At 43.3% G+C, this 12214-nt stretch overlaps 1 protein-coding gene across 1 annotated transcript in view; it reads right to left on the bottom strand.

Annotated features, from left to right (window-relative positions):
* The window catches only part of lonp2 (lon peptidase 2, peroxisomal), a 105165-nt gene that overhangs the window by 78494 nt on the left and 14457 nt on the right, over positions 1–12214 (bottom strand). The window lies entirely within an intron of this gene.

Genomic DNA, 12214 nt, shown 5'->3' with positions numbered 1-12214 from the left:
GTCATCGGATTTGCGGCCTCATGTTTTGGACACTCGGGTAAAGAGAGGGGCGGAGCTTTCTACCGACCACCACCTGGTGGTGAGTTGGATGCGATGGTGGGGGAGGATGCCGGACAGACCTGGCAGGCCCAAACGCATTGTGAGGGTTTGCTGGGAACGTCTGGCAGAGTCTCCTGTCAGAGAAAGTTTCAATTCCCACCTCCGGAGGAACTTTGAACATGTCACGAGGGAGGTGCTGGACATTGAGTCCGAGTGTACCATGTTCCGCACCTCTATTGTCGAGGCGGCTGATCGGAGCTGTGGCCGCAAGGTAGTTGGTGCTTGTCGTGGCGGTAATCCTAGAACCCGCTGGTGGACACCAGCGGTGAGGGTTGCCGTCAAGCTGAAGAAGGAGTCCTACCGGGTTCTTTTGGCTCATAGGACTCCAGAGGCAGTGGACAGGTACCGACAGGCCAAGCGGTGTGCAGCTTCAGCGGTCACAGAGGCAAAAACTCGGACATGGGAAGAGTTTGGGGAAGCCATGGAAAATGACTTCCGGATGGCTTCGAAGCGATTCTGGACCACCATCCGCCGCCTCAGGAAGGGGAAGCAGTGCACTATCAACACCGTGTATGGTGCGGATGATGTTCTGCTGACCTCAACTGCGGATGTTGTGGATAGGTGGAAGGAATACTTTGAAGACCTCCTCAATCCCACCAACACGTCTTCCTATGAGGAAGCAGTGCCTGGGGAATCTGTGGTGGACTCTCCTATTTCTGGGGCTGAGGTTGCTGAGGTAGTTAAAAAGCTCCTCGGTGGCAAGGCCCCAGGGGTGGATGAGATCCGCCCGGAGTTCCTTAAGGCTCTGGATGCTGTGGGGCTGTCTTGGTTGACAAGACTCTGCAGCATCGCGTGGACATCGGGGGCGGTACCTCTGGATTGGCAGACCGGGGTGGTGGTCCCTCTCTTTAAGAAGGGGGACCGGAGGGTGTGTTCCAACTATCGTGGGATCACACTCCTCAGCCTTCCCGGTAAGGTTTATTCAGGTGTACTGGAGAGGAGGCTACGCCGGATAGTTGAACCTCGGATTCAGGAGGAACAGTGTGGTTTTCGTCCTGGTCGTGGAACTGTGGACCAGCTCTATACTCTCGGCAGGGTTCTTGAGGGTGCATGGGAGTTTGCCCAACCAGTCTACATGTGCTTTGTGGACTTGGAGAAAGCATTCGATCGTGTCCCTCGGGAAGTCCTGTGGGGAGTGCTCAGAGAGTATGGGGTATCGGACTGTCTTATTATGACAGTCCGATCCCTGTACGATCAGTGTCAGAGCTTGGTCCGCATTGCTGGCAGTAAGTCGGACACGTTTCCAGTGAGGGTTGGACTCCGCCAAGGTTGCCCTTTGTCACCGATTCTGTTCATAACTTTTATGGACAGAATTTCTAGGCGCAGTCAAGGCATTGAGGGGTTCCGGTTTGGTGGCCGCGGGATTAGGTCTCTGCTTTTTGCAGACGATGTGGTCCTGTTGGCTTCATCTGGCCGGGATCTTCAGCTCTCACTGGATCGGTTCGCAGCCGAGTGTGAAGCGGCCGGAATGAGAATCAGCACCTCCAAATCCGAGTCCATGGTTCTCTCCCGGAAAAGGGTGGAGTGCCATCTCCGGGTTGGGGAGGAGACCCTGCCCCAAGTAGAGGAGTTCAAGTACCTAGGAGTCTTGTTCACGAGTGGGGGAAGAGTGGATCGTGAGATCGACAGGCGGATCGGTGCGGCGTCTTCAGTAATGCGGACGTTGTACCGATCTGTTGTGGTGAAGAAGGAGCTGAGCCGGAAGGCAAAGCTCTCAATTTACCGGTCGATCTACGTTCCCATCCTCACCTATGGTCATGAGCTTTGGGTCATGACCGAAAGGATAAGATCACGGGTACAAGCGGCCGAAATGAGTTTCCTCCGCCGTGTGGCGGGGCTCTCCCTTAGAGATAGGGTGAGAAGCTCTGTCATCTGGGAGGAACTCAAAGTAAAGCCGCTGCTCCTCCACATCGAGAGGAGCCAGATGAGGTGGTTCGGGCATCTGGTCAGGATGCCACCCGAACGCCTCCCGAGGGAGGTGTTTAGGGCACGTCCAACCGGTAGGAGGCCTCGGGAAAGACCCAGGACACGTTGGGAAGACTATGTCTCCCGGCTGGCCTGGGAACGCCTCGGGATCCCCCGGGAAGAGCTAGACGAAGTGGCTGGGGAGAGGGAAGTCTGGGCTTCCCTGCTTAGGCTGCTGCCCCCGCGACCCGACCTCGGATAAGCGGAAGAAGATGGATGGATGGATGGATAGTCCTTCGCTATCAATATACGCAGCCACGAATCTTTCATCCTCGCTCAAATTAACGAGGAAATTGTCGTTCTCGAATAGCTCTTTTTGTTGGAGGCTCACATCATAAACAATGTGAGGATGTGATTAGCCCTCACACGGGTGACGTCATCATCTGTGACTTCCGGTATAGGCAAGGCTTTTTTATCAGCACCGAAAGTTGCGAAATGTATCGTTGATGTTTTCTACTAAATCCTTTCAGCAAAAATATGGCAATATCGCGAAATGATCAAGTATGACACATAGAATGGACCTGCTATCCCCGTTTAAATAAGAACATCTCATTTCAGTAGGCCTTTAAATCAACATAAAAACATAATATATACATTATACATCAATATAGTCAGAGGGATACAGTCCGTAAGCACACATGATTGTATTTCTTTATGAACCCCCCCCCAGTCAGCGGGACAAATTTTCAAGCTTTGTCCGCAGCTACAAAAGGGTTGGGGACAACTGCTCTAAGGTACGCGTCTGCTCACACGTCATCTGCGCACGGCAAATCTAGGCCGCGCACAATATCGAATAAAAAGATAAGCGCATAACAGTGTGCACATCTGCCGTCGCTCACATGTGCGGCACTGAATGCTCAAGAGTTTTGGCGTTGGCTCACACCTATGAAAAATTGGAGCGAAAATTGATTGGAACGCCCACTTTTAGCTGCATCAGTCTGCTGATGTCACCTACAGACGACTGGAGCCAATTTACTAATGTGTAATGTTGTTTTGGTAGCATTTTCATCTCAAACCATGTTGTTTTTGTAAATAATTTGAATTAATGATCAAATATGGCATGATGTCAAGAGAAACTTCTGCATATTTCATGGACTTCCGGTAGGATTAACACCACATTTTTTTAGTGGACTGTTTTATGTAGTGTTTTATGCTCCGTGCACAAAAACGCCTGTGGGGAACATATGTTGATGGTAGGGCTGGGCGATACGGCCTTTTACTAATAACTCAGAATTTTTAAGACATATCACGATACACAATACATATATCGATGTTTTGCCTGAGCCTGAATGAACACTTGATGCATATAATCACAGCAGTATGATGATTCCATGTGTCTACATAAAAATATTCTTCTTCATACTGCATTAATATATGCTCATTTTAAACTTTCATGCAGAGAGGGAAATCACAACTAAGTCAATTTACCAAAAGTGTATTTATTAAACAGTTATTAAGCAGTGGCACAAAAATTCATGTCATTTCCAAAACAGAAAGTGCAAGATTGTCAGAGACATTTTAAAACAAGCTATTAGTGCACTTTTGTGCATGATGTCACTAAGATGACATATCAAAACAACACAAAATTAAAGTGCACTTTTTGTACAGAACGCCACTACAATAGTTTAAAACAAATAAAGTGCACTTTTGTGCATGATACACAAGACACAAGATATTTCATTTCCAAAACAGAAAGTGCAAGATTGTCAGAGACATTTTAAAACAAGCTATTAGTGCACTTTTGTGCATGATGTCACTAAGATGACATATCAAAACAACACAAAATTAAAGTGCACTTATTGTACAGAACGCCACTACAATAGTTTAAAACAAATAAAGTGCACTTTTGTGCATGATGTCACTAACATGACATATCAAAACAACACGAAATTAAAGTGCACTTTTTGTACAGAACGCCACTACAATAGTTTAAAACAAATAAAGTGCACTTTTGTGCATGATGTCACTAAAATTACATATAAAAACAAAACTAAATTAAAATGCACTTTTTGTACAGAACACCACTACAATAGTTTAAAACAAATAAAGTGCACTTTTGTGCATGATGTCACAAAGATGACATATCAAAACAAAACTAAATTAAAGTGCACTTTTTGTACAGAACGCCACTACAATAGTTTAAAAGAAATGATGTCACAAGATATTTTAATAACTGTCAAATACAAATGAGCTGCGTAACAGAAAATCAAATAGTGTATGTCCTATGCTATGTGGTAAGTTACTACGGACGTTATTAAATTCTGTTGTTGACTATTCTTTTTTCATACGATCTGGAAATGGTTGATTTGGCATTTTGTGGGCATGTCACCGAACGGAGATGTTGACATGCAGTTTGAAGCACTCTTCATTCCCTAGCGAGTGACTTTTCAGATGATGCTACACATTAGCAGTAGGTGCTACTTTTCGTAACAACGTTTTTGCCGCATACTTGTTCAAGTATGCGTTGAAGCCAAACCACCGCCAGACGATGCACCCCGTGCTGTTTTTCTTAGGAATTAATTTTTCCTTCATTTTTTACCAGATTGGCCCCTTCTTTCTCTCTTATTACCACTCCGCTAGCATCACAGCTGATGTTACCCATGCTGCTACCTCTCATGCGAGGGTGTAAGACGTGACAGTATGTAAGAAGAAGCGCTTGTCTGTGAGAAGTAGAGACAGGAAAGAGTGGGAAGAGCCTGAAGTGTAATGCCCGCAGCTTAAAGCAATTGCGTGAGAACGTATATTCGAATATCACAATATAGTCATTTTCTATATCGCACAGAGACAAACCTGCGATACATCGATTATATCAATATATCACCCTGCCCTAGTTGATGGGCTGTTAGACGTCAGCTTCCAGATGCATTGATGCAGGTTTTAGCAATACTTCGAAATAAGGGGTCAGCTTGCATACATTCCAAATGAGGGAATGTGAGTCAAGCATGGAAGTCTCTAGTCAAATTAAATTTGGAAAATCAGGACCACCCTCGAGGGAAAAAAGACTTGAATCATTGCATAAAGAAAAAGCAGACCTGGTGCTCAAAAACGAGAGAAAAATAAGTTAAGCTGGTAGTGTTCCATTGTCTGTCTTCTACTGATGTTTTCCTCTTGATGCTTGAGGAAATACTGGAAGAGGACAAGCAAACAGTCGATGATGTCTATGGGAGAGGAAATGGAAGTCTGGAAAGGCCGAGTCTATGTAGGGAAATGTGCAAAAGTTATGTAGACGACATTATGCCAATGGGGGGTGGCATATCAAGTCCTGGGACGGAAAGGGGGCGTTTCAAGTACAGTTAGCAATCTGCAGAGTACTCAAAAACTAATTGACATGACTGCAAGATGAATTTAAAGGAGCAAAAAATATATAAAGACAACTTGTTAGTCATATGTTCTTCTGAACACCATTGGTCCTTTAAAGTTGGCTAAGGCTGTTTTTTACACTTCAGACTACATCAGGGGTGCCCAGACCTTTTCTGCAGGTGAGCTACTTTTCAATTGACCAAATCGAGGGGATCTACTTCATTCATTTATATCATTTGTATTTATTTATTTATGAAAGAGATGTTTTTGTTAGGTTAAATGTGTTTAATTATAATACAAGCATGTGTAACACATAGATGTCTTTCTTTCATGAAGACAAGAATATAAACTGGTGTATTACCTGATTCTGATGACTTGCATTAATTGGAATCAGACAGTAGTGATGATAACATCCACATTTTTGAATGGAAGAGAAAAAAAGTCCTCCTTTCTGTACAATACCACATGAAAGTGGTTGGTTTTTGGCATCTTATTCATCTTATTCATCCAGCTTCCATACACTTTACAAAAAAAACATTGGCGGCAAATTCCGTAGCTTGCTCGCTTGTGCACGGCAGCTTTCCGAGACTCCTATTTTGTTAGCAAGCAGCGCTTTTATTGTGAAGATAGGAAATGTGCAGTCGGTCATTACACTTTTGACGGAAGATATGGCGCGACAGTAATAAAAAGTGTTTCTCGCCTTCCTGTCGGTCATTTTTTCTTAATAATGATCTCGCAGCAGCCAGCATCATCTCACAAGACGTCTTGGTGAAGATTGCCGATCGCTAATTTTTAAGCCTATTTTTTTAAAAACCTGGCTTGCGATCGACTGACACACCCTCCGCGGTCGACCGGTAGCTCGCGATCGAAGTAATGCCCACCCCTGCACTACATAATTCAGATCTTGCCTATTGGAATATTTCAGTTGAAAATCCTTATTTATTGCATACTCCAAAGCAGGGGTCACCAACGTAGTGCCCGCGGGCACCAGGTAGCCCGTAAGGGCCAGATATGTTGCCCGCTGGCCTGTTCTAAAAATAGCTCAAATAGTAGCACTTACCAGTGAACTGCCTTTATTTTTTTAAATTGTATTTATTTACTAGCAAGCTGGTCTCGCTTTGCTCGACATTTTTAATTCTAAGAGAGACAAAACTCAAATAGAATTTAAAAATCCAAGAAAATATTTTAAAGACTTGGTCTTCACTTACTTAAATAAATTCATTAATTTTTTTACTTTGGTTCTTATAACTTTCAGAAAGACAATTTTAGAGAAAAAATACAACCTTAAAAAGGATTTTAGGATTTTTAAACACATATACCTTTTTACCTTTTAAATTTCTTCCTCTTCTTTCCTGACAATTTAAATCAATGTTCAAGTGCCGTATTTCCTTGAATTGCCGCCGATGCGCTAATTAATTTAAAACCTCTTCTCACTTCTGCGCTTACCAGAGGCATGCGGTAAAAGTAAGCATGCGCTAATTATTTTAAAACCTCTTCTCACTCACTTACCAAAGGCATGCAGTACAATTTGAGTGTGATGTAAGCTTGGACCTTAAATCCTACTGAATAGCTCTTCATCTTCTTCCCTTTATGTGATTTCAAATTACCGGTATTGAAATCACCCTCCTCCATTTTGAAAATGATGACAGGGGAAGTGTCACTTGTGACGTCACGAGTTTGACCAGGCGGTAATACTAAGCATGCGCTAATTATTTTGCGAAGTAATTCAAGGCAGGCGCATACCTAATGCCCTGTGGCAATTCAAGGAAATACGGTCATTTATTATCTTTTTATTGTAAAGAATATTAAATACATGTTAATTGAATTCTTCATTTTAGCTTCTGTTTGAAAGAATATTTGTGAAAATATTTCTTCAAACTTACTATGATTAAAATTAAAAAAAAAATATTCTGGCAAATCTACAAAATTTGTAGAATCAAATTTAAACCTTATTTCAAAGTGGATTTTAACCTATTTAAAACATGTCATAAAAATTCAAAAATTAATCTTAATCAGGAAAAATAACTAATGATTTTCCATAATTTATTTTTTTAATTTTTTCAAAAAGATTCGAATTAGTTAGTTTTTCTCTTCATTTAAAATTTATTTTCTTTTTTTTCGTGTTTTCTCCTCTTTTAAACCGTTCGATTAAGTGTTTTTTTCATCATTTATTCTCTAAAAAAACCTTCTGTAAAAGGAAAAAAAATGTACGACGGAACGACAGACAGATATACTCGTTTTATATATACTGTAGATTTATTTATTAAAGGTAAATTGAGCAAATCGGCTATTTCTGGCAATTTATTTAAGTGCGTATCAAACTGGTAGCCCTTCGCATTAATCAGTACCCAAGAAGTAGCTCTTGGTTTCAAAAAGGTTGGTGACCCCTGCTCTAAACTGTTCACAACAAAATAACATAAGAACAACAAACGTATTTACCTCCATCATAAGGTTCAATGTTTTCAATATTTTTTTAAAGCAGAACCCTGGAATTAAGAACATATTTCACCTTTAACCTCAGCATAATACAAGGGGCAAGGGTCAGTTAACATGGCTTAGCACCAAAATTGGAAACAGGTGAAGAGTTACAATATGAATTTAAAGCCCTTTAACTTTTTCTGACATGCTTTTATAGGCACGGAATCAAACGCTGTAGCTAATAAGGAACATTTCTATCAACACGTCAGAACTTTGAACGTTAAGGGTCTACTGTCACATCAAAGTGAGCGTGGGTTTTGAGAAATCACACTTATAAAATATGGCTTATAATGAACATTGCCTGGGAGAGTTCTAGAAATGGCTAAGAGAAGTCATAAAAGGCAACGTTACCAAAGTCAAAATTGCAAAGAATAGCAGATATACTTTTTCTTTAAATAACTATGGGAGACGTAAATTACAGCTGCCACATTTCTGGCAGTCTGGAGTACTTAGTTGTTACATTTTCTGTAGCAGGTACAGTATCTGTGTTACATCTTTTCATCTGCAGCATTCATTCTATTCTGGATCTGTAAGTGTGCTAAAACCTATCCCAGCTAACACGGGGCGAAAGGCAACCAGAATACTGGACTGGACAGCCTCACAGCATGTTGTTATTTCACTGAGTGGAAGTAGTATGACTACAGCAGTCTGTTGTTTGAGTTCATTTGGGGTTGGCAGATAAGTCAGATACTGTATTGTGCAGTAAATAGTAAATTGGTATACTTGTATAGCGCTTTTCTACCTTCAAAGCACTCAAAGACACTGTTTCCACATTCACACACACATTCACACACTGATGGCGGGCGCTGCCATGCAAGGCCCTAACCACCACCCATCAGGAGCAAGGGTGAAATGTCTTGCTCAAGGACACAACGGACGTGAAAAAGTTGGTAGAAGATGGGGATAGAACCAGGAACCCTCAGGTTGCTGGCACGGCCACTCTCCCAACCACGCCACGCCGTCCAGTATTGTTACCCATCCATCCTTCCATTTTCTACCGCTTATTCCCTTTGGGGTTACGGGGGGCGCTGGTGCCTATCTCAGCTACAATCAGGCGGAAGGCGGTGTACACCCTGGACAAGTCGCCACCTCATCGCAGAGTATTGTTACCAAGGGTAGTATTTGTATTGGACTACTACTAGCGTGTTGATATATGTATTTTTAAGTTCCCGTCTACGTTTATTTCCACAAATATGTTTTGTTATGTTGTTCATATTTTTGCAGTACATCACTGAAATTGAGAGATGTATTTATTGATATTATTTTACTTCTGCGGTCTTTGGGCATAGTAGGACTTAAGTGGGCAAAGCCAAGGATTTCAAAACAAACGTGTTTAGTTATATAGCATTAATAACTATTTTCCTCAAACAACTAAACAGGAAAATAGGAATAATTGTGTTTCCTTGTTGCCATTTTTAGATTGTCTTGTAAAGCTGTGTGTGTATACTGTATTGTTCAATTGTTCACAAAACACACATCAAGTATGCTGAAAGTATGTATCTAGTGTTTTGTCCTAAATCTAATCATGATCAGTTCGGTACGTACCTCGGTTCAGGGGTCACGGTTTGGTTTATTTTCGGTACAGTAAGAAAACAACAAAATATAAATTTTTTGGTTATTTATTGCCCAAATTTGCAAAATCTTCTGCCAAAAATATTTTTCTTAGTGAAATATTTGATTTGAAGTAAATCGGAACCTTGGATAGGTCAATGATTCATAACAACATTGATTTTGATTCAATATTATGTTTTGAGCAATGACATTTTGAAAGAAAAAAAAACAGCTTTGTTTTATTAGTCAACAATGCAACTTTTTCTAAATTACATTTAGCATTTAAGCTTTTTTATTTCACTTTTATTATCTTTTAGTTTATTTTAATAGTATTTTTAGAATGTGCTGTGGGCCTTTAAAACATCAGCTGTGGGCCGCAAATGGCCTCCGGGGCACACATGACACCCCTGCTATCCATCCATCCATCCATTTTCTACCGCTTATTCCCTTTTGGGGTCGCGGGGGGCGCTGGCGCCTATCTCAGCTACAATCGGGCAGAAGGCGGGGTACACCTGGACAAGTCGCCACCTCATCGCAGCACCCCTGCTATAGATAATACCCCTGCTATAGACAATAAAAAATTAAATCTGATAAAGCTATGGGTAAAAAGCAGAGCCTGGCGACCCATGCGCGTTTATCCCTCCACCCACATTTAATGCCAAACAAACACATACCAATCGTTGGTTGGAAGGCGATGGCCGAATTCGTCCTCGCTTCCTCCCGTGCCGCTGTCTGTCGTGATATGGCTTCAATTTTGTTTTCGATACCCGCCTCCACAATCCAACCATCCGTTTCAATACATGCATAATCTGTTGAATCGCTTACGGCGCTAAAATCCGAGTCTGAATCCGAGCTAATATCGCTGTACCTTTCTGTGCTATCTGCCATGTTTGTTTCTGTGTGATCACGCTGTGACGTCACAGGATAATGGACGGGTGGATATGACGACTGTTAAAAACAGGCACTTTGAAGCCCTTTTTCGGGATATTGGGTGATGGGTCAAATTTTGAGAAAAACTTTGAAAAATAAAATAAGCCACCGGAAACTGATTTTTATTGGTTTTAACCCTTCAGAAATTGTGATAATGTTCTCTTTAAGAAACTCCACCCGGACAGCCCCGCAAAAGAGGACATGTCCGGTGAAAAGAGGAGGTATGGTCAGTCTATCGTAGCCCGGTCGCTGCTAGCATGCCGTGTGTTGTGCATCGGTGTGCATTGTTTACACAACGTGCGGTACGCTACTTAATATGTCCGTGTGGAAACTCATTTGGTAAACCTCCAAACCGAAATGGTTCAATGCAAATACACGTACCGCTATACCCCTAATTACCCGCAGTATGTATTATTGAAATTCATATAATGTTTCTGGTTGTCATTATTTTTTCCTATTTTATTTTCTAATTTACACTGGAGAACGAACTGTAGAGCTCTGTTTGTTTTTGTTTAATAAATCTGACTTGCTCCACTGGAAGCATTTCACAGCACGCAAAGGTCCCCAAAGCCTGATCCTTGAAGATGACGGACAGGCTTGTTGACAGATCATTTCCTGTTTATATCCACACTTTCTCCCACTACGAACAGGAATTAGTCCCAGGGGTGCTACTACTGTACTACATTTGCTGCCGAGCAACCTTGGCAGCAACAATAGATAAGTACAGTACTAGGAGCACAAACAGACTTACAGCAAAGGTTAGTTTGGTTATGTCTGAGAGAACATTATGTCCATCCATCCATCTTCTTCCGCTTATCCGAGGTCGGGTCGCGGGGGCAGCAGCCTAAGCAGGGAAGCCCAGACTTCCCTCTCCCCAGCCACTTCGTCTAGCTCTTCCCGGGGGATCCCGAGGCGTTCCCAGGCCAGCCGGGAGACATAGTCTTTGCAACGTGTCCTGGGTCTTCCCCGTGGCCTCCTACCGGTTGGACATGCCCTAAACACCTCCCTCGGGAGGCGTTCGGGTGGCATCCTGACCAGATGCCCGAACCACCTCATCTGGCTCCTCTCGATGTGGAGGAGCAGCGGCTTTACTTTGAGTTCCTCCCGGATGACAGAGCTTCTCACCCTATCTCTAAGAAGAGCCCCGCCACACGGCGGAGGAAACTCATTTCGGCCGCTTGTACCCGTGATCTTATCCTTTCGGTCATGACCCAAAGCTCATGACCATAGGTGAGGATGGGAACGTAGATCGACCGGTAAATTGAGAGCTTTGCCTTCCGGCTCAGCTCCTTCTTCACCACAACAGATCGGTACAACGTCCGCATTACTGAAGACGCCGCACCGATCCGCCTGTCGATCTCACGATCTACTCTTCCCCCACTCGTGAACAAGACTCCTAGGTACTTGAACTCCTCCACTTGGGGCAGGGTCTCCTCCCCAACCCGGAGATGGCACTCCAGCCTTTTCCGGGAGAGAACCATGGACTCGGATTTGGAGGTGCTGATTCTCATTCCGGCCGCTTCACACTCGGCTGCGAGCCGATCCAGTGAGAGCTGAAGATCCCGGCCAGATGAAGCCAACAGGACCACATCGTCTGCAAAAAGCAGGGACCTAATCCCGCGGCCACCAAACCGGAACCCCTCAATGCCTTGACTGCGCCTAGAAATTCTGTCCATAAAAGTTATGAACAGAATCGGTGACAAAGGGCAACCTTGGCGGAGTCCAACCCTCACTGGAAACGTGTCCGACTTACTGCCAGCAATGCGGACCAAGCTCTGACACTGATCGTACAGGGATCGGACTGCCATAATAAGACAGTCCGATACCCCATACTCTCTGAGCACTCCCCACAGGACTTCCCGAGGGACACGGTCGAATGCCTTCTCCAAGT

Source organism: Nerophis ophidion, linkage group LG12, assembly GCF_033978795.1.
Source record: "Nerophis ophidion isolate RoL-2023_Sa linkage group LG12, RoL_Noph_v1.0, whole genome shotgun sequence".
Classification (NCBI taxonomy): domain Eukaryota; kingdom Metazoa; phylum Chordata; class Actinopteri; order Syngnathiformes; family Syngnathidae; genus Nerophis; species Nerophis ophidion.
This window is presented reverse-complemented; position numbering and strand designations above follow the sequence as displayed.